Source organism: Periplaneta americana, chromosome 8 (assembly GCF_040183065.1).
Source record: "Periplaneta americana isolate PAMFEO1 chromosome 8, P.americana_PAMFEO1_priV1, whole genome shotgun sequence".
NCBI classification, from domain to species: domain Eukaryota; kingdom Metazoa; phylum Arthropoda; class Insecta; order Blattodea; family Blattidae; genus Periplaneta; species Periplaneta americana.
In genome coordinates this window covers 116,182,502-116,208,607 of record NC_091124.1, presented here as the reverse complement: position 1 = coordinate 116,208,607, position 26,106 = coordinate 116,182,502, and the positions used below count along the sequence as shown (strand labels likewise).

Genomic DNA, 26,106 nt, shown 5'->3' with positions numbered 1-26,106 from the left:
TGCAGTGGTCGGAATCACGGGCCATGTTTGCGAGCTCGATAGGTGAAGATCCCTAGTTCGAAACTCCCTCTTACTCGCCCTAGTCGCCCCTTTTTTTCGAGCAAGTTTTGTTTCTCCTCTCTTTTCTTATTTCGTTAAATTCGTCTAGCCCCTTCTCTTTTTTTCTTTCCCCACACTCACTTCTGCATTTGTCTCGTTTCCCTCTAGGCACTCCCGCCTCATCTCTCCTCAACAATAGGAGCCATTGTAAAACGAAGCAACAAACAGTTAAATCACTCTCACTTCTTATAATTATCTTCCGTCCTAGCTTCGTCAAATTTTCAAATAGCCTCAAACAGAGTCAAAGGAACAAATATTTCAATATTCGGGATATTCTCAAACGACACTCTCGTTTCTCCTACTCACGACCCAGGGGAGGAATTATTGAAATAAATATCTGTATCTGTAACCAGAGTTTTTCCTTTCAACATCGCAACTTCACTCCAACAAACACTTCGGTCCACCTTGTCTCGTCACTCCCGTTTCCCCTCTCTACATTTGTGACCACAGCAAGCAGGGGACGTCAACGGAGACCAGCGCACGGCAATTGCTTAGCTTCGTTCCTTCATCACTCCCCCCACAAGCTTCGGCCCAACTTGTTCCGTCACCCCCGTTTCTCCTCTCTACACTTAGAACTACAGCAAGAAGAGGAACGTCAACAGAGACCGGCGCACGACAATATCAAAGTAATTAATTAATTTTTGCAATATCATGATTGATCCAAAAAGGGGCTTGAAGAACCTATACAGCTACAAGTATCGGACATATTACTGACGAAGAAAATGAAATATCAATATATGTTCACATATAACTTCACTTTTTATTATTTCTAATATTGTTTCATTATTTATGAAAATTGGCTTTCAGACGTCGTCAACGCTTCCTGTGAAGAATATAGGTAAACAGAACATACAGAAAGCTAATCTTCAATATGAACTGAAGAATGGTAAACAGTATCACTTCAGTATTGCCATTATTAAAACAAATTGAACTAAATTGATGATTACAATGGTAACATGTTTTAGTGTTGTACTTAAACATATTTTTAAAAGCTATGAATGTGATATAAATGCAGATGGTTTTATTAACAGACAGTAGTGTTGCTATTTACTAAACATTCAATCGACGTCCAGACGATGTCGCCACTTGGTACTTGTGTAAATGGTGTTTATAAAAACTTATTATGGTAAATTTGTAATGTAAAAATTAAGACTAATGGAGATTCGAACCTACTACAACCAATGTTATCTGGTTTCGACCCAATAGTTCAGCCATTTACGCTACAAAAATATTATGTTTTATTTAACGACGCTCGCAACTGCAGAGGTTATATCAGCTCGCCGGATGTGCCGGAATTTTGTCCCGCAGGAGTTCTTTTACATGCCAGTAAATATACTGACATGAGTCTGTCGCATTTAAGCATACTTAAATGCCATCGATCTGGCCAGATTTACGCTACAATGGTTCATACTTTAACCCGGCGTATTACGTAGCTTTCTCGTTCACCTTAGTATTTATCCATTTTATTGCTATTTCACTCTTCAGAGGCCCTGATGCTGTTACAATCAACCCTTTGTTTTATTTTATAACATATTTTAGAATAAAATACAGCACATTTGCATGGTTTAATTGTATCATCTTGTGAAGAGACGGGCATGCGCACTCTTCCGTTTCTGGAACTCAGACATTTGTCTCCAGCCCATTCTTTTTTAACCTTACTGTACATGGTATCCATATTATTAGTAAAAAGAGAACTTCTCAACTATTCTTCTCACAAAACGCACCCACACGTAAAAACACGGCCTCAAAATTTTACAAGTGTGAAGTTATTATTTCTGCGTACATTCCTCTTTGGAAATTAGGTTCAAATTAAGTTTCTGAAACGGTATACCGGCCATTTTATTCCGGACAAGTCTACACTGAGAAAGAACTACATACCCAATTCTTATATTTCTTTTCAGATTTTCGACTTAGGGATTTCATACCTTGTAATGATAACGACATGCAGATATTGCATTACCAGTATTTTGTTTGTAGTATGAATTGCAAATGCAATTTTTTTCACATCATTTGTATTTTAGAAATTACGTGGACAACGCACATTTGTACTATTTATGAATAATTATATTTCAGGTTTGTGGGTCTTTCGAGAGGTGTTTCTACAAATCACTTGGAAATGGTGATTGTAACAGTTACTTTTATGTAACTGGGGCACTTGTTAATTTTTGCCCAGAGATAATATAGCTCATCTCTTATTCATGTGTGTGAACTCTACAAGTTTAAAATATCGATTCTATTCTGTTACAATGAGATGGTACATTACGAGCTTATTGTCCCAAGTTCATTTACAGTCATTCATCTGAACTACAGTTTGCATCTATTTCAAAATCTGTGAGTCGCAACACTCGAGAAAAGCGAAAGCAGCTTTAGTACTAGAGCCTGAGTCAGAACCGTTGTCATTACTACAAACCATTAGGAACCGAATTGCGGGCTCCTGAATAAGAAGCCGTCAGCGACTTGCAATTGGGTCTGCTCACCTATCTATCCGATTTTCAATTGACAGAGAAAGGAAAGAGATTAATTTATAGCGGACGGTGAAGGTCATGTTATAGTTTTCCCCTAACATATTGATCGGTGAGAGACTTCAAATATGAATGAGGACAGGAGATTCGGCTTACGTTTCACCCGTAACAGTCTAGTATGAATAAACAACGCCAGAGAGTAGAACTAAAGTTCATGCAGGAGGACAGGTATGCAAGTAGACTGCTAGGGGAGCTATGGTACGTTAGTTATGTAGGTATACCCAAGTCGTCGTAACTATGCACCTGACAGCATTGCGTAATGTTGATGCGACGTTGCCACAATGACCACTACACAATAGCTGATGAGATCTTCAATATACATATATGTGGGTAACAATACTATTAAAACCCAAATACTAAGGCATACGTATGCATTTAAAATTTACAGGCATAGGCTACTTGACTACAGTCTACACCTAACATAATATAAAGCATACATCTGGTTACTTAATACAATGTTTTTCCCACGACGCTTAGTTCATACGTCTCATCTTCTTCGTGCTACAATATTTTGTCTGGGTGTAGGTACGTAATATTTAACTTTCCATAACCAACAGCGCCTTATATTAGTCTTAACAGTGAAACTACTAGCCAGCGTTGCTTAAGAGCGAATGGTTCGTGTTGTTTTGGATGGCTAAAAAGCCGCGACCACCATGAACTAAGTCGCATTTAAAAGAGCATAATGATGTTAGTGGAGAATACTCGTACTGACATACCCTAGGGTTGACAGATGGGCGTTTTGACAGGTTCCCAGGAACGACATCACCGGTGCTGTGAGCAATGAGAACTTTCGTCTTTAAAGCATATCTTTGAGATTAGGCAGTCAAGGATTATCTACTAAGGTACGGTAATGCTCTCTCTCTCTCTCTCTCTCTCTCTCTCTCTCTGCATTCTATGTTCCAACTAAACACTGAACTCAACTGCTAAATCAAAGAAACTAATTTGTATTTTGTTTATAACAAAGCATATGAACAGACCACAGATAATTTGTTTTATTTTTATTGCCTTCCTAACCGTAAATGACATTTAGGTAATTTTCAATCGGTGGCTTTATTTTAACAATAGGCTGCACAGCTGTATAGGATAGGGCCTTGACTTGCTTTAGAACACTACCACCTTCTACTAGCTAAAACTCTAACTGCTGGGAAAAGCGCTCCCCCCCCCCCCAGTTAAAATATCAGTGAACTGGCTGGGGACAGGGACAACTAATTAATGTTTGTAAACAAAATGCACGGACCAAGGATGCCTATCCCGATACAGCTACTTTATCAGAATTATAACTTGCTAATAAATTATATTCCTCGATCAGATTCGAAGTCTGAAAGCTGCGGTCTGTCGTCCATCGCTTATCCGGGAAGCAATTTCAGTGTTTCTTCAGTATTGTAAAACACTTGTGCTATAGTGGTTTTGTTTACAGTTTACATTACGTAATTATACTTACATTTGATTAGTTTTAAATTAGCTGGGCAAATTGACCTTCCTGTCATTTCTCATTATTTATATACCTATATGTATGCAATTTTTGGTTGGGGTAATTACTTTTACTATATGAGATATGCCTCATTTCCCGTTTTTAATTCACTTTCAATTGTTATTCTCTACACCAGAATACTACCGTCATGTCTCACTGCTCATACGGTGGCGGGTCTGAGAATGTTACGTAAATCACGCAATAGACCATTGAATTTCCACTCCAAAGAGTCGATCATCGTTGCTTTGGGAAGGAATACGTAAATTAAACGATGTTATATGCACGTAAGTACGAAGATGAACTTTCGTTTATGCTAGGTTTTCTGTCGGTAGTTCCTTTGAGATTTGTTTGCACCCAACCTGCTTTATACATTCCAAAACTTTTCTATCATCACCTACGGAACATAAATTTATAGCATTTAAGTCATGAACCTTGAAAGTTAATATAAATGTCACTATTCATTTCAATATAAAATGAACGCAACGAACGAGTAATATCCTTAATTTAACAGTAATGTTGTTGCTTAATTAACTGTCCGAAGACAGGTCACAACCTCACGAGTGATACCAAGGCACCACATATGAGACAACTAGGTCAGGACATAATGGGGTAGGGTGGCCAGTTCCTCTCCCCCTCCATTTCATACATCGCCAACTAGCTACGTATTACACTAATCAGACTTCAGATGCATACAAACAAATGTTCTTCCTCTGACACATATCGTCAAAGTGAGATGTACTGCCTGATAATAGATGTACATATCTGTCAGAACCTCAGTCAAGAGGATTTAACAGTAAGCTTATATAAATAAATAATCAATATACAAGAGACGGATTTGGAAGTATATCCCGAAAACACAAAGTAGGCCTATATGATGATGTTTCGTGACCAGGATATTTTACGAAACGGAAATATAAAAATTGGAAATTTATCATTCGAAGAGGAGGAAAAATTCAAATATCTGATACTCGGGAGGAAATTAAACGCAGAATAAATATGAGAAGTACATGTTTATTATTCGGGTGACAAGCGTCTGTCATCCAGTCTGCTTTCAAAAAAGCTGAAAGTTAGAATTTATAAAAGTTATATTATCGGTTGTTCTGTATGGTTGTGAAACGTGGACTCTCACTTTGAAAGAGGAACAGAGGTTAAGTGTGTTTGAGAATAAAGTGCTTAGGAAAATATTTGGGGCTCGGTCACAGTGCAAGCGGCAAGCGGCGCGGCGCGTTGAGTGGCGGCGTGGATGAATCACAAACGCATGTTAGCAAATGCAGTTGGCCATAGTGTGAGCGGAGCGGCGTTTTGGAGGGGAAGTTGGTTCAAGGACAACGCTACACGCCCCTGGCCGCTCGCACTTGTTTGAGTTTTTAGCGGCACCGCTCACCATTGCAAGTTATGAATTGTCAAGAAATGAGAAAGAAGTTATCATTTAAGAAGTGAAAACCCGAAAATTCTTGTGAAATGACTGGGAGAAGAACTTCAAAAACCCATCCATGACAAGGAATATGTAGGAAGGCTAATATTGTTGGGCGAGTCGTTATTTATTTATTCGTATAGAATACTATAATTGCACGAAGGACGGAGTTGATCAAAAATATGCAAATTATAGCTCAAGTCGCCACACATGTAATTTACAGTCTATGAATCAGAGATGCATGAAAATAGTACCAATGGTAAGAGAAACTCAAAAAGTTTAGTTGTGTTAACATTGTTTCCCTACTTGATAACACACCTCATAATAGTGCATATAAACAAATTTGTTCATTGTTGAGGCGAAATGGCTGCTATAGACGACAGAAGAGCTTAATTTTCATGTGAACCAGTCGGTTATTAATATACAAAAGCATTACCGAACAAAGTTTGGTGCAGATCCACCCAGTGGGCCTAAAATCCGTTAATGGTACACAGATTTGAAGGCACGATTCTTCGCAATCGGTTGCGACTCCATCCATACCTACTACAGTTGCTGCAAGCCCTAATACCAGAGGACAAAGTGCTACGAAGAAATTTTTGCACAAGTATGTAGACTTTAACGATGATGAATTTATTCGTTCCGTGGTGTTTTCTGACGACGTCATTTTCAACTTTCTGGTAAGGTGAACAGACATAACCTCAGAATCTGAAGATCGGAAAATCGGCTTTATGTGTACCGTTTTACTAAGGGGGGGGGGACACATTGAACATCTTTAAGTCAAGAAACTAAACGTTTGGAGTTTCTCTTTCCATTGGTACTATTTTCATGCACCTCAGATTCAAAGCACGTAAATTACATGTGTTCGAAACCGGAAAGGTCTTTTGTAGGAACCCTGTATAAAGACAATTTTCAGGCTTCCTCATGAAAGAAAGGCAACGGATGCAGCTGAAGAAGTGGTTCTTAAGAAGAAGAAGAAGAAGAAGAAGAAGAAGAAGAAGAAGAAGACGAAGAAGTGCTTTGTGCCCCCCAAAATGAAAGAGGAAAAAAATATTCTTGCTACAAGGGCCAAAGTCCAATTTACCTCCAATGTTAAAAAAAAAAAGTATGCAGAATTTGCGATGAAAATGACTGATTGCGTTTAAGCTCCTCAAAAGAGACCGAGTGTTCAAAGAAAAAAAAAACAATTTTTCACATAACATTGTTCATCTTCTTTCATTATAATATTGTGTTTATAATGGTTCTACTAATACAGTGTAATAGTTGTGCCTATTTCGTTTTGTTAAATTATAACTATATTCTTGTTCACAGATACCGGTACAGACCCCACTGTACCAGTTATGTGATTTGTTTGTAATGTACTAGGTGAGCGTTATTATTATTATTAATATGATGCATTATCAATAGTATTAAAGGAATATAGAAAATATTCCACATCAAGTGAATGGTGATAATTGCACAATAATAATAATAAAACAATAGTGATAATAATAATAATATTATTATTATTATTATTATTATTATTATTATTATTATTATTATTACAGTTCGCACTTACTGGAGGTTATGGAGCTTTCGCTGCACCTCCTCCAGCAAATAAATAAGCAAGAATAAAACCCACAAAATAATTAACAACTAAAACAATGGACCTTCCTAAAATTACGGCCAAATTACAATAAATTAACAAAAGTAAAAGCCAATTCAGACGCCTCAACAGTCTCAGCTAATTTTGACAATGCCTGATTTCTCAAGGTCCTTATTCTTGTAATTCTTGTTAAACACATTCCACAAATAACTTTCCAATTCATATGCTTCAATCAATCTTCGTGTCTTCGACACTCCATTGTTTTTGGCCGTGATTTATACTGCTTCTGTCGCGAGAGTTTATGAAAAAGTTCGAGTTGAATAATTTAGAGTAGCTATAATGAGAGTTGATAGCATATGCGAGTTCTTTGTCCAGGATGTTTACACGGCGAGAGCAGTTTTCAAGGCCGCTCTATTTAGTCTCTCTAATATCTAATTAGAGTCAACGAGATACCTACTCTCAAAACCGTTTACACGGTGATATAGCTCGAACGGAACCTGGTAAAGCTTGAGCTTGATGGAGAAACCAGTTCTACAGGCGGTTAAGAGTGGAGGGTGTAACGCATCTCGTCACATAACATCGGTCGGTAGTCGATCCCACACCACAATACTGTTCTCTCCCTCCAAGTTTCACCAGGTTCCGCACGAGCTATACTCAGCTATAATCTCTAGCCCTCTCTTCTCTAAACTCTCGCCGTGTAAATGTAGAGACGCAATTCCGCCGCTCAGAGCGCTGTTCGGTTCTAGATATTTGTAGCAGATCACTTATTGACATTGACATTTGGGGCATTTAAAGGACTCATCGTTGCGTATTAAATGCTTCGTACAATATTTTATGGTCAATAGACGTAAGTTCAAAACTTCTACGTATCAATTATATTAAAATAAATGGTTGTCATTTTTGATATGAAAATATATTACATATTATAAACTCAGGCACTACCTTCCTGTTGTTCAATTCATACACCATACCTTTTCGAACATAATGAAAGAAATTTAATACATTTTACATGAGCAATGTAGTCTACCATTTTCATATGTTTATTTATTTATTTATTTATTATTATTATTATTATATTATTCATAATTTATTCTGTTAAGAACAATAAAATAATGTGTTTAGGGTATAAACCTGTTGCTAGGAAGCGTAATGTGACCAACAGCCTTTCCTTTATACTAATGACAATCCTCATAGTTGTGTCTTTTTTGCCAATTACAGGTCCGATGTGTAAGCTCCATGCGTATTCCGGCGAGATATCCAGGGTTTTTCCCACGTAGGTCTATTTCTCCTCTGCCTTCTTCAATTCAGAAGAATTGCACACTACAGCGGCCGAAAAACGTTGTGTTTCTGCCATAGTTGTAAACGCACTGACCAGCCTGTTCTTTTCTATATGCTCGTAACACTTTCCCTCACTCTAAACTGTCTGCACCATGTAAACGGTCCGGAGAGTAACATGAGAGTTTAGAGTTATATAAATCTCATGAGAGCTCGCTAATGGGTTTAGAGAAGCTATATTCTGTCACCGTGTAAACACTCCGTTAGAGAGCTCTCCTGATACTTTAGATCTTCTCTCGCTCTAAACTGTCGCCGTGTAAACCTAGCATTACAAATGTTCGATGTCTGCCTTTATTAAAGTTTATTATAGAAAACAGTTGCTCACAAATATAAATGTTGAGCCAAACATAGCAATCATTTTCACAGCCAGCCTGTGTAGTCGTGGATATTATTGCTAATGTTTAGGCTTGTAAAACTCAACCAGGCTAGTAGTATTATTCAAACGGTCTTTAGCCCTTAGGTCACATTGAAGATCAGTAAGTTCGATCTGTAAATCATTAAATGTTAAATGTTATGTTTCGTCTTTTAGATTCCTCCATACTGTACTGTAGCAGTAGGTAAGCAACGTGAAACAGTTACTGAGAATAGGCCTACACACTGCACTCCACTAGATAGCTGAGTGATCGTTTTCCTCTCCTCTACCTATAGCAAGTCTGTCATTCTGACGCATCTTCCTCTCAGTTTCGGCGAGCGGTAAACACAGCTCTTCCGCTCTGAAGGAGCGCGCGCGCTCGTTGAGCGCTGTTTGTGCAGGTATGATCTAGAGGTATTGGTTGATGGCTATACTAAATTCCAACACAAAATCCATTCAGAATATGTAGAAGTTATACTTTTGGATTTTACTAAATGTATACTATCGAAAGGTGTTACATTACCCCCTTAAATACTGTACATGTGTTAACTGTGTTCATGTCTACCTGCGTTATCCGGTGTTTTATTTTTTTAATATAATTCATAGTAATGAAACTGCCATACTGAATACGCACAAATTTTATTATTCTTAATTTTCGTTTCGAAAGCCCACTCCACCACTTTAGGGACAAAGTCGGACAAAATAATACCTTATTCGTATTCTGTGATCGCAAAGATCCCCAGATATCGATTTTCGTCGAGATCAGATGACATGAGATTTCTCACTCCCTTCTGCCTTTTCACCAGTACCTTAGGAGATGGTATTTAAAGAATCTAAGAATGTTTAACCGAAATTGTGAGGAGTAACCTTCATTTTAAATTTTAAGTCTCTAGGTAAACATACTTTAGCGAATTTTTAAGACCGTCAACTCCTTTCTCTCTCTCCTCTCTGCTCCGTTAGGAGGTGAAAAAAACTCAAAAGTTATTTGAAGGGAGTACATGAAATAGAATTTTTTTACATTCCTTATACATTTTAGAAACAATTCTGAGAGATGAGATGAATAGTCTAAACCAATTTTATGAGAGTCTTAGTTTTAAATTTAAAGGCTGATAAAAAAAATAAATCGGTATAATTATTTTGATCTGTACTACCTCCCATTTTCCAACTCGTTCGTATTTCGTAAAACTCAGTATTATCTATTAACTAAGGATTAACAGAAACCTACGTATAGGGTTTAAGGATGTTTAAGTTGACGAATCAGTCAATCTGTTGATTATAGAATAGTTTTTTTTTTTTCATTATATAGATTGTCTTTATACTTTGTAGTAACGAGAAAAAGACTATACACCGGCAACTGGAATTATCTCGAAAATGTGTGCCGGAAACTGGTCCCTTTTCATATACGTACATGCACACATTATAGACCACTGTAGTTCTATGGTTTAGCTTTATGTGCATAGTTTTTTAGAAGTGGCTGTCCATCTAAGTCCACTCGGATCTCGAGCCTGTATGTTTACTCTTATGTCCTACCCATTCCAGCTTCAGTTTGCTTGCTGCAGAGATATCAGCCTACCTTGCATCGGTGAGTAACTCGCTCTGGAGTTCAAATTAAAAAAAATCCGTCTGCTAAAATCGCTGGCTCCTACTATAAATTTACTGCACTTCTAATCCTGTTGTCAACAAATTGTATACATCCGCAAATCACGGCTGTGCTTGAAACCAAGAAAAAGACAGTGGCCACGAGAACACCCCCTACTGCTCGTGACGTCATCTGCCGTCAAGGCTGGAACTTGTGTAACATGCCTCGTACTATGGAAAGCAAGGCTCCGAAGACATTTTATGGCACTCAATTTTGATCCCAAACAATTTTTCAATTATTGTGGGCTTTTTATAGATTGTGGAGCATTGTTAAAATTCTTATTTCTTTACAATGGGGATATGAAAATAATACAGAAAGACTCTCTGAGAAGAATATTATGTTATTGTGCTCTATCTACTGTTCGCGATTTTCTTAATTTTCTTCGCTGCTTCACGACTAGTTGTAGACGATTTACTTTTCTGCCTTTGAGAGCTTTCATAATGATAGAGTTCTTGAGTATCATTCAATAACGAATTAATCTGTAGGCCTACTAGAGATCTTTTCGTTCAGTATATTAGCAAATGTTTGTGCTACGTTTTTGAACAGGTTTAATGTAGTCCCATGTTATTCCTCACAACACTTTTGAAATTTGTAAACCACACGAAGCCAATCAACAGAAAGACGACTATTTTTACGTGAAACACACTGTAACCAAATCGGATTTCTTACTTTCACAGTTTTCTTTTTCTCCACTATAGAAGAGTTTGCAAAAAAAAAAAAAAAAAAAAAAAAAAAAAAAAAAAAAAACACACACACACGCACGCACATTTCTTCTTCAATCGGTACGAAAGATAATCAACTAACGTTTCAATCAATTCACTTTTTTCTTAATTATTTACTTTAAGACTTCGATTTAGCTGTCATTGTTAACTCCGCCCATATGTTTTAAATCTTCTGATACTGCTGGCCTAACACATACTCCAGTTTCCGAAATAGTCTAGCTCCCCTGTATAGTAAAAGGTTCTTCATTAGTTTCTGCGCATGCGATATATCACACAAACCTCAGTTTCTACGCCCAGATGTCACATCATTTGAAATATGTGTCTGACTTACATTAATTTCCAAGTCTTTCCGTAGTTTCTAATTTTGAGGGCCATGTCACTGACGAGAGCACATACTTTAGAACCAGAGGCTTCTACAGAGATGATTATTTTTCTCTAATAATGAAGGCGTGACAGTGCAATCAAACATATAATTAAACTACAAACAAGTATGACCTGACCATAATTTTATTGTATGGCCCATAGAACCAGTCGCTTATTGTCATAACTTATAACAAGATAATAATATCACTGTCTATTTTCATTGTGTCGCAACACAACACCATATTTTTCTCCATTTTAATTAAGTCTGGCGGACACTCAGTTGTCTAAAGACGTTTACGTAAAGTACATGCACCGGTGAGGGGTAATATTCCTTACATATTCTGAACGTCTTTTCGAAATTGCATGAAGTGTCACAACTACTGAAATATCGTTAACATGAACCACGAGTAGTGGTTTTATGTTGAAACGAGTTGTTCATACTTAACAATAAATTATTTAGATTTTGAAAGCTATTTCCAGGGCCAGGTATTTATGGAGATCGCGAAAATCACGACATAACAGATATACAATAGATTTTTACTAATCTTTACGAATTAAGCGATTCTGATTATTAATATGCGGATAAAACAATCACGACAAATCGCAAAATAGAGTTCTAATAGCGAAATATGAACACGTTCGCGAATTATTACTATTGCGTCGTTTTATAGCGAATTTCATATTCTGAGTTTTTTTTTTTTTCAGATTTTTTTCAACTTGAATTTGTTACATATCCAAGAAGCTACATTACATGGTATTCCAGGTGTTCTGATTACATTAGTAAACTCAAAAGACGGAGAATTCAATATCTGACTAATAATTTGAAAGTGTTAATTTGAGGGCTGCAAGTTTTTTTTTTTTTTTTTTTTCGTTCTTAATGAATGTGTGTTGAATACAGTCTCAATCCAATAAATATTGTCTATTGGCCATACCACAACTTTACTAGAATCCAACGAATCTTTAATGTTAATTATTTGGAAAGTAATATTCATACCGAGTTAATAAATTACTCCAATTCTGAAATAATTTTATTCTCCAAAATTTTCATTAATCTCCGCCAAGAGTACAAATCAATCTCCAACAATATTACAAAACACAAATGATATAATTAATCTCCATAAATACCTGTCCCTGGCTATTTCTCAAGTTCTAATTGAAATTTTTTGTCATTTGCTACTTGTAGTTCTTTTTGCAGTTTACCTTTCACTGTTCGAATTTTAACAACTTTTTCATTTACCTGCTCTTCGGTATTTTCACTTTCACTACATGTGTTTGATGTACCCGACTTCAAAACTTCACACAAAAGTTTTTCCAATTGCTTAAATAAAACCTTGCATCGCGTTCGTCCTTTCGAATATCACACTGTCTATTACTAGGTAACAATAAAATAACAAGGTTCGGCTGAATTCTTTAGTTTCAGTTTTTATGGTAACTCTAATAATTCTGGTTTAAGATCACGATCATAATCAGAGTTATTGAAATGATGGAACAAATATACGATATTTCAGGTCTAAACCTATCTGCTGTGTTACGCAAATATATCCACCTTTCTCGAACAGCCTGCGCCTTTGGATATCGATGATAAATTATGTTTTATGACCACAGTTTTTCCTCCTCTGTTTTCACACTTTGTTATTGCGCAAATACAAGGAATTTAAACTAATCCTTTTTTACACTTGCTAAGAAATATTGTACAACTGCACTACAAAGTTGGCAAAGTAAAATTGAAAAGACGTTAGTACTTATATTTCCAGGAAGTAAATCGATGGTTATTTATTTATTGGCTATTTTACGGCGCTTTTCAACTGCTATGGTTTTACAGCATCTGAATGAGATGAAGGTGATAATGCCAACGAAATGAGTCCAGGGTCCAACGCCGAAAGTTACCCAGCATTTGCACAATTCTTCCCTTTATATCCACACAACTTAAATGGGGATGAGTTGTGTGGATATAAAGGGAAGAACTGTGACGGTGTCGTGTATGGTTCCTGGGGTAGCTCAGTCGATGGGGCATTCGTGCGCTAAGCCCCGGAGCAATTTTTCCCTTGAAATTATTCAAGTGAATTGATACTTTACTTGATGATCAACGAAGAACTGATACCAATAAATACAACGAAGGGGAAAAGAAAAATGGAGCTGTATTAATACGAATCATTGGCACCATTTTACTTCTAGCTAACTGCTAAGAGCTCCCTCTACGGGGACATGACGAATCAGATAGTTCTTTGAACAAAGAAAATTTTTTTTTATAATTTTTGAATGTGTTAAAAAATATGGTTTACTTTTAGAAAACCATCTAAATTCTTCCACAGTGTTTCCAGGAACTTCTCCAATGATTCAAAATGATATCATAAAAGTTATTACTGATGTAGAAAAAGAAGAAATAAAAAATTGAATTAACTCAGTTTCATTTGCAGCTATAATGCCTGATGAAACTTCTGATATTGAGAACAAATCTCAACTATCTAAAGTTCTCCACTATGTCTATGAAAGATTCTTGAGCTTTGCAGATGTTAGTGCTGATAGAACAGCAGATGGTTTATTTACTTACGTAGCAGAGTAGTTAATGAATTTATACTAAACTCGTGCGACTATAGATCAATTATATATTTTTAACAGAACATCCACACTCCGGGTTCAGCATACGCCAATGCTATGCTTGTTTTGTTCATGCCACGGAAGATATTTTTGTAGAGTATAATTTTTTTCTTTCTTTCCTTTCTTCCATTTGCAGCCATAATGCCATAATAAATAATTATAGTCATGGTATAATGCATTCATGAACCTGATGTTAATTAGGCCTACTGAAACAGTCATAAAAGAGACAGCAGCAATTATTACAATTTCTCTCTACCTTAAAAAACATAAAAAGCACTCTGTGGTGTTCGAACACACGACCTCACGAATACCAGCCGGGAATGCTACCATTACGCTATGAGTTGAATAATTTAATTATAACTGTATATAGCAGGTATCATGTTCCAACAACATGTAACATCGCCTGTCTCCGATTTGTAACGGATATAGAGAGCGGCCACTTTTTCTTTTGACAGCTGTACACTTGGGTCAAAATGAAAGTGGTCGGCGTCTGAGTTCGAATCGTGTATTTCCGAGATTTAAAGCAGACAGATCGTTCGGAGTGTTTAAACAGTGAATTTGTTATTTTAGTAGATTATTTTACGACGCTTTATCAACATCTCAGGTTATTTAGCGTCTGAATGATATGAAGGTGAAATGAGTCCGGGGTCCAGTACCGGAAGTTACCTAGCATTTGCTCATATTGGGTTGAGGGAAAACCCCGGAAAAAAACCTCAACCAGGTAATTTGCTCCGACCGGGAATCGAACTCGGGCCACCTGGTTTCGCGGCCAGACGCGCTAACCGTTACTCCACAGGTGTGGACTAAACAGTGAATATTGTAACACGAACACTAAATACTGCATAACAGGTGCTCAAGTGCAGTATAATCATTGCTCGTTACAATGCCATTCTAACTCTAGTAGAACTGTTAGCGTAGTTTGTAGAGCGGTAGATAAGAGTTCGTGAGGTTGCATGTTGAAATCTTCGTGGAGTGACTAAACTTTTTTTTTTAATGCATCAGTGAAAATATAACAGGATTTTGTCTTTTTTTATCCTTAGAATACTTTTCGCTTTTTTTTTTCCGTGTTAATAGAAACTTTTGATGCTAGATGGAAGTAACACTAAAGACGACAATTAGGGGCTTTCATATTAAAATGCTGTGTTAATTATTTTATTAATCTATTTGCTTTGCACTCTATTGCCTAAGAACATTCAGTAAATATGTTGACGGTTAAATAATTGGCAATAATTAATTTGCAAATTGTGCTATAGGGAATATGCTAATCTAAATCCGTGATTATCAGGGCCTAAACGTAGTAATGTAAACAAGAAAAACCATAATTCTGATGACAAAATATATCCTGATTTCCTGGAATTATAACAACAAATTTTCACCAATTTTGTAATTATCTGTAAGTAACATGAATTAGCATAAGCTAAATTATTTGATTATATTCCACTAAAAGGAGTTGTAAAAAATAAAAGAAAGGAGAAAACAAAACATTCTCTACGGGGATTCGAAGCATGCTGTGGAGGTAGCCCAAATCAGCCCCTTGTATTATGAAATTAACTAAAGCGGCGCACGGAGGTTTACGGTAGTGAAATGCGCGCTCACCGAAGAGACCTAGAAAATTTTCGCTGCCCAAGAGACCGGCCACTTTCATTTTGACCAAGTGTACATATTAAGGAAAAAGGAGGGCGGGAAATTCTTGGGTGCCTACGGGCAGCAGAATTGTAAATCTGCCACTGCGGTACCTTTGTTGGTATTAGGATTAAAAATACAGTGAACAGACTGTACAATTATAGTTAACGAAATCAAAAGCTATAGTAATGTGCAACTGTCATTCGTGCATAGTTGTAGCTCAAGTCGTGGCGAACTGATATGCTGACCACACAACCAGGAAGTACTTACTGTGGGATCAAAATATCCTGAAAGCAGCGACATCGGAAACGTATGGAAAATACTAGAGTATAAGTTATTATTATTATTATTATTATTATTATTATTATTATTATTATTATTAATCTCCATCAAAGAATTTGTCCCTTTATTCTTCCCGTTGCAATTGATCTGAGGATACGGGAACTGGGAAGTGATTTGGGGTGACGTTTTATTTTGTATTTAAAAAAAAGGTTCAAAATTTATCTTAGAAACAATATAGCCTACATATTATAGGAAGTTTCTCTGCGGTTAGTCCGTTAAATGGTCTCTTTACATATACCGGGACATGTAATTTATACATCCTTCTTTTTTTAATCAGTTTTTTGTAAGTTAAGATTTTTCAAACTTAAATACATTTTTCTCTGAAACTACTGAATCAATTTACATGAATTTCTTATAGTGTTTTCTGCAGCCTGTTTTCTCAAATGTAGACTTACAGGTTTATGAATATCACACTCATAACATAAGGAACAAATTTATAATACGCAGTGAAAAATTGTCAAAAATTCTTAATCGAAGTACGGTATAGATTTTTTTCTGTTTCGCTAAGGGTGAAATATTTAATCGATTAGAATTTACAATATACTTGAAAACTTAAAAAAAAATATAAGGAATATGAATGAAGACTGTAGCAAGGAATGCGCACTTAAAGTTTCAGGCACATTTAGCAAAGTCTCCCTCTCCTCCCCTCTTTTTTATTGCTTTCCCTTCCACTTGGATAAGAAACTAATTACTTGTTTCACTCTAAGCACTAAAAGACTAGAAATATTTAACTAAACTTCTGTACTGAAATGCTTGGATCGTACAGGACCACTTGCCTACTCCTCGAAAGTAGAATCCGGATTTATACTTTTATGTCAGTGATGTCAAAGCATGCGCATTTTTCTGACCTTGACGTCGTGCGCGGGCATCAAGTGCTAAGTATGGAAAGAGGATGAGTTGTGTATATGAATAAGCAGCCTGTTGGATTAAGAAAACAGTGGTGCACAAACTTCAAACGGAACGTGAAATTTTATGTCGTTATTTTTATAGGACTTCTTTCTGTTTGATTTTATCTATATTATCTGTAAAACAAAAGTACTAATACTGATTTTTTAATATTGCACTTGTGTTTTAAATGTTAATATCATAATAGAGAGTTAAGAAGGAGTATTCACTTAAATTCCATAGTAGTATAATTATACTGTATTAACCCTTTAAAGCGCAGTGGTTACAATACGTAACCACCTTTTAAATTTGAGTTTCTCGTCTACTAACAGGGTGGTTTTTATTTCAAAACTCCTGCACTGCTTTCACTGATCCCTAGTAACTGTACAAGAATTTTATTTTCTCTATATTTGTGTTGCCATCCTGTTCACTAAGATTGCCGATGTTGTTGTGCATAGTTGGGGTATGGAAGATTCGCTACGAGTTTTTATTTCAGGTGTATGCTAAAAATATTACAGTCACGTAATTTTCTATTTAGTATTATTTGTCTTTCGGTCTTTTAGAACATATTTCAGTAACAAGATTGTAATTTCTTCGACACATGTGGCGTCAATATAGAAATAATGTGGTGGTTTCAAAAGTAACCACTATGCAAACAGGGTAGTTATGCTTACCGTATCCAACAAAATTTTCCATTTTTGTGTCAGCTTATTCATCATGGATACAAGGAAGAGGTAGGTAGTAAGTTGTTTTACGACGCTTTATCAACATCTCAGGTTATTTAGCGTCTGAATGAGATGAAGGTGATAATGCCGGTGAAATGAGTCCGTGGTCCAGCACCGAAAGTTACCCAGCATTTGCTCATATTGGGTTGAGGGAAAACCCCGGAAAAAACCTCAACCAGGTAACTTGCCCCGACCGGGAATCGAACCCGGGCCACCTGGTTTCGCGACCAGATGTGCTGACAGTTACTCCACGGGTGTGGACTACAAGGAAGAGATGACTGGTGACAATCACAAAGTGTTTTATGACAACTTTTTCACAAGTTTGAATCTGATGATCTCTCTAAGGCCCGATTGTATAAACCATTTAATCTTAGATCAGAGGTTAAATTGATCCTTGTTTCAGCTGAACTTGGAATTTTGTGTTGTATAAAGTCTAATCTGAGATTAATTTGTCTCAAACTAAAGTCAACTTTGACTGAAGAAATTTCTCCGATTAAGTTAGATGATCCAAGTTCAGTTATTTCTTTTCTGTTTGAAATATACGAGTGACAGATTGTGCAAATAAAATATCCATTATTATTAATATTAATAGATATGATAGGTACATATACATATATATATATATATATATATATATATATATATATATATCAATTTCTTGCCTTAATACACAAACAATCTTATATTTTATAAGGCTCTATCTTGTTCAGCAGTATCAAATAACATAACCTATAATTATATTATGTTTATAACAACCATTAATTATTAATGGATATGATAGGTACATTCATAAATTTTCAATCAACTGTATTACTAAACGAAAATTGTCGTTTTATAAAGCTTTATTATGTTTAGCAGTATCAAACACCATAACATGATAACAACTCGGAGAACAGTCAACCTTCTTCTTATTCTCCGCCATTATTTACATTGCACAAAAAAACCAGTGTCTCCAACAGAGTGTACGGAAAGTCGCCAAAAAGTAGTTGTAAAGTCGCTAGATTTCTCATTATCAACAAAGAAAGATTAAATTTTGTCACTATGGGGTGCTAAAAAGGTCACTAAATCCCTATTTAAGCAATATAAAAGTTAAAAGAAATTGTTGTTGAAAAAGAGTTAAAGTCGCTAGATTGGCAACACTGAACAAACCTGTCCGCGCATCACGTATTTCACCTGTTTATGCGATGTTGCCAAATCCTTTTCACGTGAACTTAGATTGCATTTGAACCAAGGTAATTTGATCGCAGAAAAGTTTTATACAATAGAAGAAGTGTCTGAACTCGGTTCACTTTTCGATCTTCGATCAAAGTTGATCTTTAGTCAGGGAGTTTTATACAATTGGGCCTAAGACAGCAAAATATCTAGGCCTATGTATGTGGTACAGTTAGACATGGGCCTATTGATCTACCACATACGAAAGAAGAGACCACGACATGAAACGTGATGAGAGTGATAGCCGTACGTCATAATCTGGAGTGTCCTGGCTCAAGTGAAGGAGAGAAGGTCCATTTTTTTCCTTTCTAATTATCACGATCCATCTATTGTTGCCACTGTTTCAAGGAAAGAGAAGAATGGAACAACCACTGAAATTGCTTGCCCACAACTCGTGAAGGACATATGGGTTGCGTTGACAAAGCTGATATGAAGTCCTTCTACAAGATTGATAGTGAATGCAGAAATTAGTGGCACCGCATATTTTGGTATTTTGTTGATGTCACTGTGACTAATGCCTTCTTGGTACATTGGTTGAGAGGTGAAGGTGGAGAACTGACCCTGAAGAATTTCAGGTTGGCTGTTGTTGATGGTTTGGTCGCAGCTAATATTCCAAAACCTAGAGGGAGAAAGACAGTACTAAAATCTGTGCACAACTTCAAGCCAACGGTCCCATATGAAAAAAAAGATTTGACAAGGTGGCACATATGCCTGTACATGGATCTTCAAGACGCTGTGCTTATTGTAGCACCAAAGTTCAACCACACAGGAGTAAATGGGCCTGCAACACATGTCAAGTGGAACTTTGCCTTAATGAGACCAGAAACTGTTTCCTTTTGTATCATTCACAATAAGGGGGCGGCCAGGTAGCTCAGTTGGTAGAGCAGCTGGCTACAGACTGGAAGGTCCGGGATTCGATCCCAGATGATGGCAGGTTTTTTACTCGTTGCCAAACTTTCAGAACGGCCCCGAGGTTCACTCAGCCTCCTATAAAATTGAGTACCGGGGGTAAAAGGCGGTTAGAGCGTGGTGCCGACCACACCACCTCATTCTAGTGCCGAGGTCATGGAAAGCATGGGGCTCTACCTCCATGCCCCCCAAATGCCATCATGGCATGTTACGGGGATACCTTTACCTTTACCATTCACAATAAGTCTGAAGGTATTGTGTTCTGCAGTATTGCATAGTGGTTTTACCATGAAACCACCCATTTTCTGTATCAAAAATGGAAGTTTTTCAAATTTTTCAAATTTGAGGCACTTATCTTAGACAAATAAAAGTTTAATTTCATTGCAAACACAATTTTTTATTTCCCTCCCAAATGCGTGCATCAAAGGGTTAAGTGAATGAAACACATCATTCATAAAGAAAGTGATATTCCAAAGAAAGAGATTGAGTATGACATGATAAGTTGGAATTGATATTGATGGTATCTTCAGCCTTATAAAAGTAATCAATAAACTAATCAAAACAATATTACAGTACAAATAAAGTTACCCAGGTACTGTATATGTTTTAAGTGTAACTAATATTACATAACAAAACTCTTATCGCATTATGATTTAATGTGATATTTGTGAGCAACTTCCTATCATCAGGATATTAAATTATTTTCTCGAAATCTGCCGAAGCTATAGAGCTGACATTTTTACAACACATGGGCACATATCTTTTGCTTGCGATGTAACAGTAGTTGCTTTGTTAATTCATTTCGTTACAAACAATTTCCATGCGAATATTTTCAAAATTTTCAATACACTAGATTCAGTAATACGTATATACGGTGTTTTAGATTTACGAAAACATTCTGTAAGGCTACTAAATAAATAGGCCTATATCTGAAAATTTCACTTTTCTATAAGAAAAGTTGAGAAAATATTTCTTTTGAATAAAAAAAATCAAAATTGTGAAAAATGAGCATTAAAATTAAAACTTACATATTTATAATGCACTTATACTTCTCAGACAAATCTAAAAATTAACATGGATACAGTTTTAATAAGTTCTCTTCCCTTTATCTATTGAATCAGTGCTGGACATCCCTGAATATAGCTCGACCAAGCGGCATATACTACCTCTTTCGTCTGTCTCTTTCCTTTCCGCTGTAAAGCGCTCAGGCTCTCCTGAGCTCTAAAGCGCGCGCTTGCTCCTATGGGCATCAATTGACATGCCCGCTGCATGTGACATTGAGTATAGCATAATGGATGCAATATCATCAATTAGAGTTTTTAAACCTGGTTCACAAGACTCAGATATTCATAGACATTCTTATAGCGGGCTTCTGGTGGATGATCAGCGAACTAACGTTCTTCGTATTCATAAACCAGTGTTAGCGATATTATATGATATAAATCCTGTACAAGTCATCACTCGATAGCCGTAGCTAAGGGTGCTATGCATAGACATTTCGCTAGCCCGTGCTACGAGCGTGCTAAACTAGCCCCGGCTATCGAGTGATTACTTGTACAATGTAACTTACTTACTAGCTTTTAAGGAACCCGGAGGTTCATTGCCGCCCTCACATAAGCCCGCCATTGGTCCCTATCCTGAGCAAGATTAATCCAGTCTCTACCATCATATCCCACCTCCCTCAAATCAATTTTAATATTATCTTACCATCTACGTCTCGACCTGCCCAAAGGTCTTTTGCCCTCCGGCCTCCCAACTAACACTCTATATGCATTTCTGGATTCGCCCATACGTGCTACATGTCCTGCCCATCTCAAACGTCTGGATTTTATGGTCCTAATTATGTCAGGTGAAGTATACAATGCGTGCAGCTCTCCGTTGTGTAACTTTCTCCATTCTCCTGTAACTTCATCCCTCTTAGCCCCAAATATTTCCTAAGAACCTTATTCTCAAACACCCTTAATCTCTGTTCCTCTCTCAAAGTGAAAGTCCAAGTTTCACAACCATACAGAACAACCGGTAATATAACTGTTTTATAAATTCTAACTTTCAGATTTTTTGACAGAAGACTAGATGACAAAAGCTTCTCAACCGAATAATAACAGGCATTTCCCATATTTATTCTGCGTTTAATTTCCTCCCGAGTGTCATTTATGTTTGTTACTGTTGCTCCAAGATATTTGAATTTTTCCACCTCTTCGAAGGATAAATCTCCAATTTTTATAGTTCCATTTCGTACTATATTCTGGTCACGAGACATAATCATATACTTAGTCTTTTCGGGATTTACTTCCAACCCTATCACTTTACTTGCTTCAACTAGAATTTCCGCGTTTCCCCTAATCGTTTGTGGATTTTCTTCTAATATATTCACGTCATCCGCATAGACAAGAAGCTGATGTAACCCTTTCAATTCCAAACCCTCTGTGTTATCCTGAACTTTCCTAATGGCATATTCTACAGCGAAGTTAAAAAGTAAAGGCGATAGTGCATCTCCCTGCTTTAGCCCGCAGTGAATTGGAAAAGCATCAGATAGAAACTGGCCTATACGGACTCTGCTGTAAGTTTCACTAAGACACAATTTTAATTAATCGAACTAGTTTCTTGGGAATACCAAATTCAATAAGAATATTATATAAAACTTCTCTCTTAACCGAGTCATACGCCTTTTTTAAATCTATGAATAACTGATGTACTGTACCCTTATACTCCCATTTTTTTCTCCAATATCTGTCGAATACAAAAAATCTGATCAATAGTCGATCTATTACGCCTAAAACCACACTGATGATCCCCAATAATTTCATCTACATATGGAGTTAATCTTCGCAGAAGGATATTCGACAGAATTTTGTACGACGTCAACAAAAGTGATATTCCTCGAAAGTTACTACAGTTAATCTTGTCCCCCTTCTTAAAAATAGGTACGATTATGGACTCCTTCCATTGTTCTGGTACAATTTCCTTTTCCCAAGTTGCAAGTACAAGTTTATAAATTTCGCTAGATCAAATGTTATGTTTTATTTAACGACGCTCGCAACTGCAGAGGTTATATCAGCGTCGCCGGATGTGCCGGAATTTTGTCCCGCAGGAGTTCTTTTACATGCCAATAAATCTACTGACACGAGCCTGTCACATTTAAGCACACTTAAATGCCATCGACCTGGCCTGGGATCGCTAGATAATGCCCTTCCACCCTCTTGTATTAATTCTGTTGGATTTTTCTATAGCAATTTCGACTTCAGAAAGTGTGGGTTCCGGTATAAATGGCTCAGCAGTTTGTATTTGAATTTCGTCCCGATCATTTCTATTTGGCCTATGTATATTTAGTAGTTGCCAAAAATAGTTTTTCCATCTGTTCAGGATTGAATGAGAGTCTGCAAGCAAGTCACCATTCTCATCCTTCATCACGTTTACTCTTGCCTGATATCCGTTTTTAAATTCCTTTATACCCTTGTATAAATCTTGAATGTTTTTATTCTTACTATCTTCTTTCTATCTCATTTAGTTTTTCCTTCAAGTAATCTCTCTTTTTATTCCTAAGTGTACGACTTGCTTCCCGTCTTTCATTGAAATAATTATCTCTATTCTCCACGATTGGATCCTGTAAGAATTTCAATTTTGCCTGTTTCCTTCTATCTACTACAATGTAACAGATAGCTTAATAACAAAGACCAGACAATGCATGTTGTAAACCGCGCACTGATATGTAAATGGAAGTTAGGAGGACTAAGGACTTAACGGTATCATGGGAATACTAAATGATAGGAATGACATCTGAAAGGAGAGGGGGCATGGCTTGTATGTTTAGCCCTACAAACTATACCAAGTAGGCTAATAATATTAGTACATATAAATCCGGCTCTACACTAACCCACTTCCCCCTCCACTCGAACGCAACAATTGCAGCAGAAATCGAAAACGTGGTTACCATAATTCACGTAGGCCTACATAGGCCAGTCCAACTTTGTGGAGTAACGGTTCGAAGAATAAATACTGCGTAACTTTCGGCGTTTGACCTTGGACTCACTTCCCTGGCATCATCACCTTTATTTCACTCAGGCGGCACAGAATATCGTACAAGTTAATATTCAGCTGGCTACATGGGAACAACAAATTAAGACACGAGACCATAAAAAAGAAAGAACAGATAAGCCTACATGCGAAATAAATAGTAGCATGTGAATTACTTACGCGTTTGCATTGTTCAATTTACAATATATCGATAAGGTAGGCTAAAATTCTTTATTGAGAGGATTTTCGCAAAAGATGACAATGTTCAACCGGTAATTTGTTACTTCATGTTCCCTGTAAACTACAGACGCTAACTCAATGATAGATTCCGATAATATTAAAGACAATTCTTCAGTTGTAGATCTCTTAAACTACAGAGACTATTCACAGACAATAAGATGGTGTGTCACTGTGGTTTGTCCACGGATCTGATAATATAATCTACAACGGACAATAAAATTAAGCTTACTCTTCGTGAGGGTTATTGAATAAAATGTCAAATCAATATATTTTTATTTACTACAACTTTCATAACGGAAAAGAACTTGCGATCCTTAATAAAATCTAAATTCACGCCATAAAACAAGAAACTATATTAACAAGCTACAGTAAACAACATAAAATATTATTGTTCAGTTTAATTTTTTAAGTCTTCAGAACGCGGTCTGTCAGTTGCTTCGCTCTCATCTGTGCACTCGGCCTTCATAGTCACTTAATAAGTCAAACAAACGCAGATGATAAATATGTGACCCTGCCTATTCAGTATGACTGCGCGTAAAGAAGAATTTGTAACTTCATCATTGATTAAAATTGTACTTCGTACAGTCATTCTTACATGAAAAAAATTTAGAGGAGAACTTTAGAGCTTGTATTTTTGTCAGGTAACAGGCTATATTCCTTGTATATATTACGAATATTAATTCCAAACGATTTCAATTTCCTTCTACACGTTCAACAGCAACGCCGGCAAGCACCGCGCCGGTAGAAAATAACTAGTTATACAGCATGAAAAAATATCCACCAACATTTGCACAAAGGAGGGTTCAATCTTCTAAAAATACTGTACAACACGTCGAAGTGAAATTTTGATTGGAAGCTCCTTTTACTCATCTTCAATTTCTAACCTCTAACTACAAGAGACTGTGCGTAAATACAACTGACAAACTATTTCGAAAAAAATAGTATGAATGAAATTGTAATAGGCCTTAAATAAAAAAAAATATGATTTATTTAACGACGCTCGTAACTGCCGAGGTTATATCAGCGTCGCCCGTGTGCCGAAATTTTGTGTTGCTGGAGTTCTTTTACATGCCAGTAAATCTACTGACATGAGCCTGTCGCATTTACGCACACTTAAATGTCCTCTATCTGAGCCGGGATCGAACCCGCAACCTCGAGCATCGAGCACAGAAGGCCAGCGCTATACCGACTGCGCTGCTCAGGCCGACGATCTTAAATATTACTTATTTTGTACTGACGACTTGTGTATATATATATATATATATATATATATATATATATATATATATATATATATTCGGAATTAAAACGGTGATAACGTAGCTATAGAGGAGAGGAAGGTCCCTCTGCAGGTAACTAACTTCTCATTTCACTATTGCACCATTCGTCACTATCTTACAGACTGTATGGATATATTAAAGAGTATTAATTAAATGTCTTACTAACATCTTTGTATAATCGAAGATAAATAAATAAATATGAAAATCAACAGGTCTATGTAATAAATTCTTCACGAAAAACAGGTAATTAACTAATTAAATAATATAAATCTTTCCTTAGTTCATTACAAGAATGTTCACCAATCAAACATGAAACAAATCAATACGTTAAGAAGCACACATTAATTAATTTAGTTTAACAGCGACAATTTTCGACATGCATGTTAGGTTAGGGCAGCAACTGAACTATGGAAGTTTGTGTACATTACCTCAACTGACACGACCCACACAACGCAACCTCACAGGCCACAGCACACAGACATCTGTTCCTATCCCATCCGCTCCCTCCGCAACTACCACATGCGATGCGAGCGATCAGACCAGTCAGACCTGACCCTACAGAACAGCTACGGGCATGCGCACTGCCGGACTGAAATCCATTCATTACAAGCGGTTTCAACCTTTTCTCCCCGTATCCCTAGGAACACTTTTCCATTCAAGCTTGTGCCCCCAAAGTTGTTATGCTTAAAGTCAAATCATACATAGCTAAACTAAATTAAGCTCAATTCATAAGTTATGAAATATAATCCAGTTTTAAACTACAAAAAAAGAGAATCATG

At 36.6% G+C, this 26,106-nt stretch overlaps 1 protein-coding gene across 3 annotated transcripts in view; it reads right to left on the bottom strand.

The window, feature by feature from the left end:
- The window catches only part of LOC138704977 (probable multidrug resistance-associated protein lethal(2)03659), a 456,593-nt gene extending 430,717 nt beyond the window's left edge, over window positions 1–25,876 (bottom strand). For 2 of the 3 annotated variants that reach the window (XM_069833477.1, XM_069833479.1), the window contains exon 1: window positions 25,756–25,876. The gene's annotated coding sequence lies outside the window, so the exon portion shown is untranslated. The remainder of the gene's footprint in view (window positions 1–25,755) is intronic. The other variant, XM_069833478.1, reaches the window with a different exon arrangement.
- Window positions 25,877–26,106: the final 230 nt, after the last annotated feature.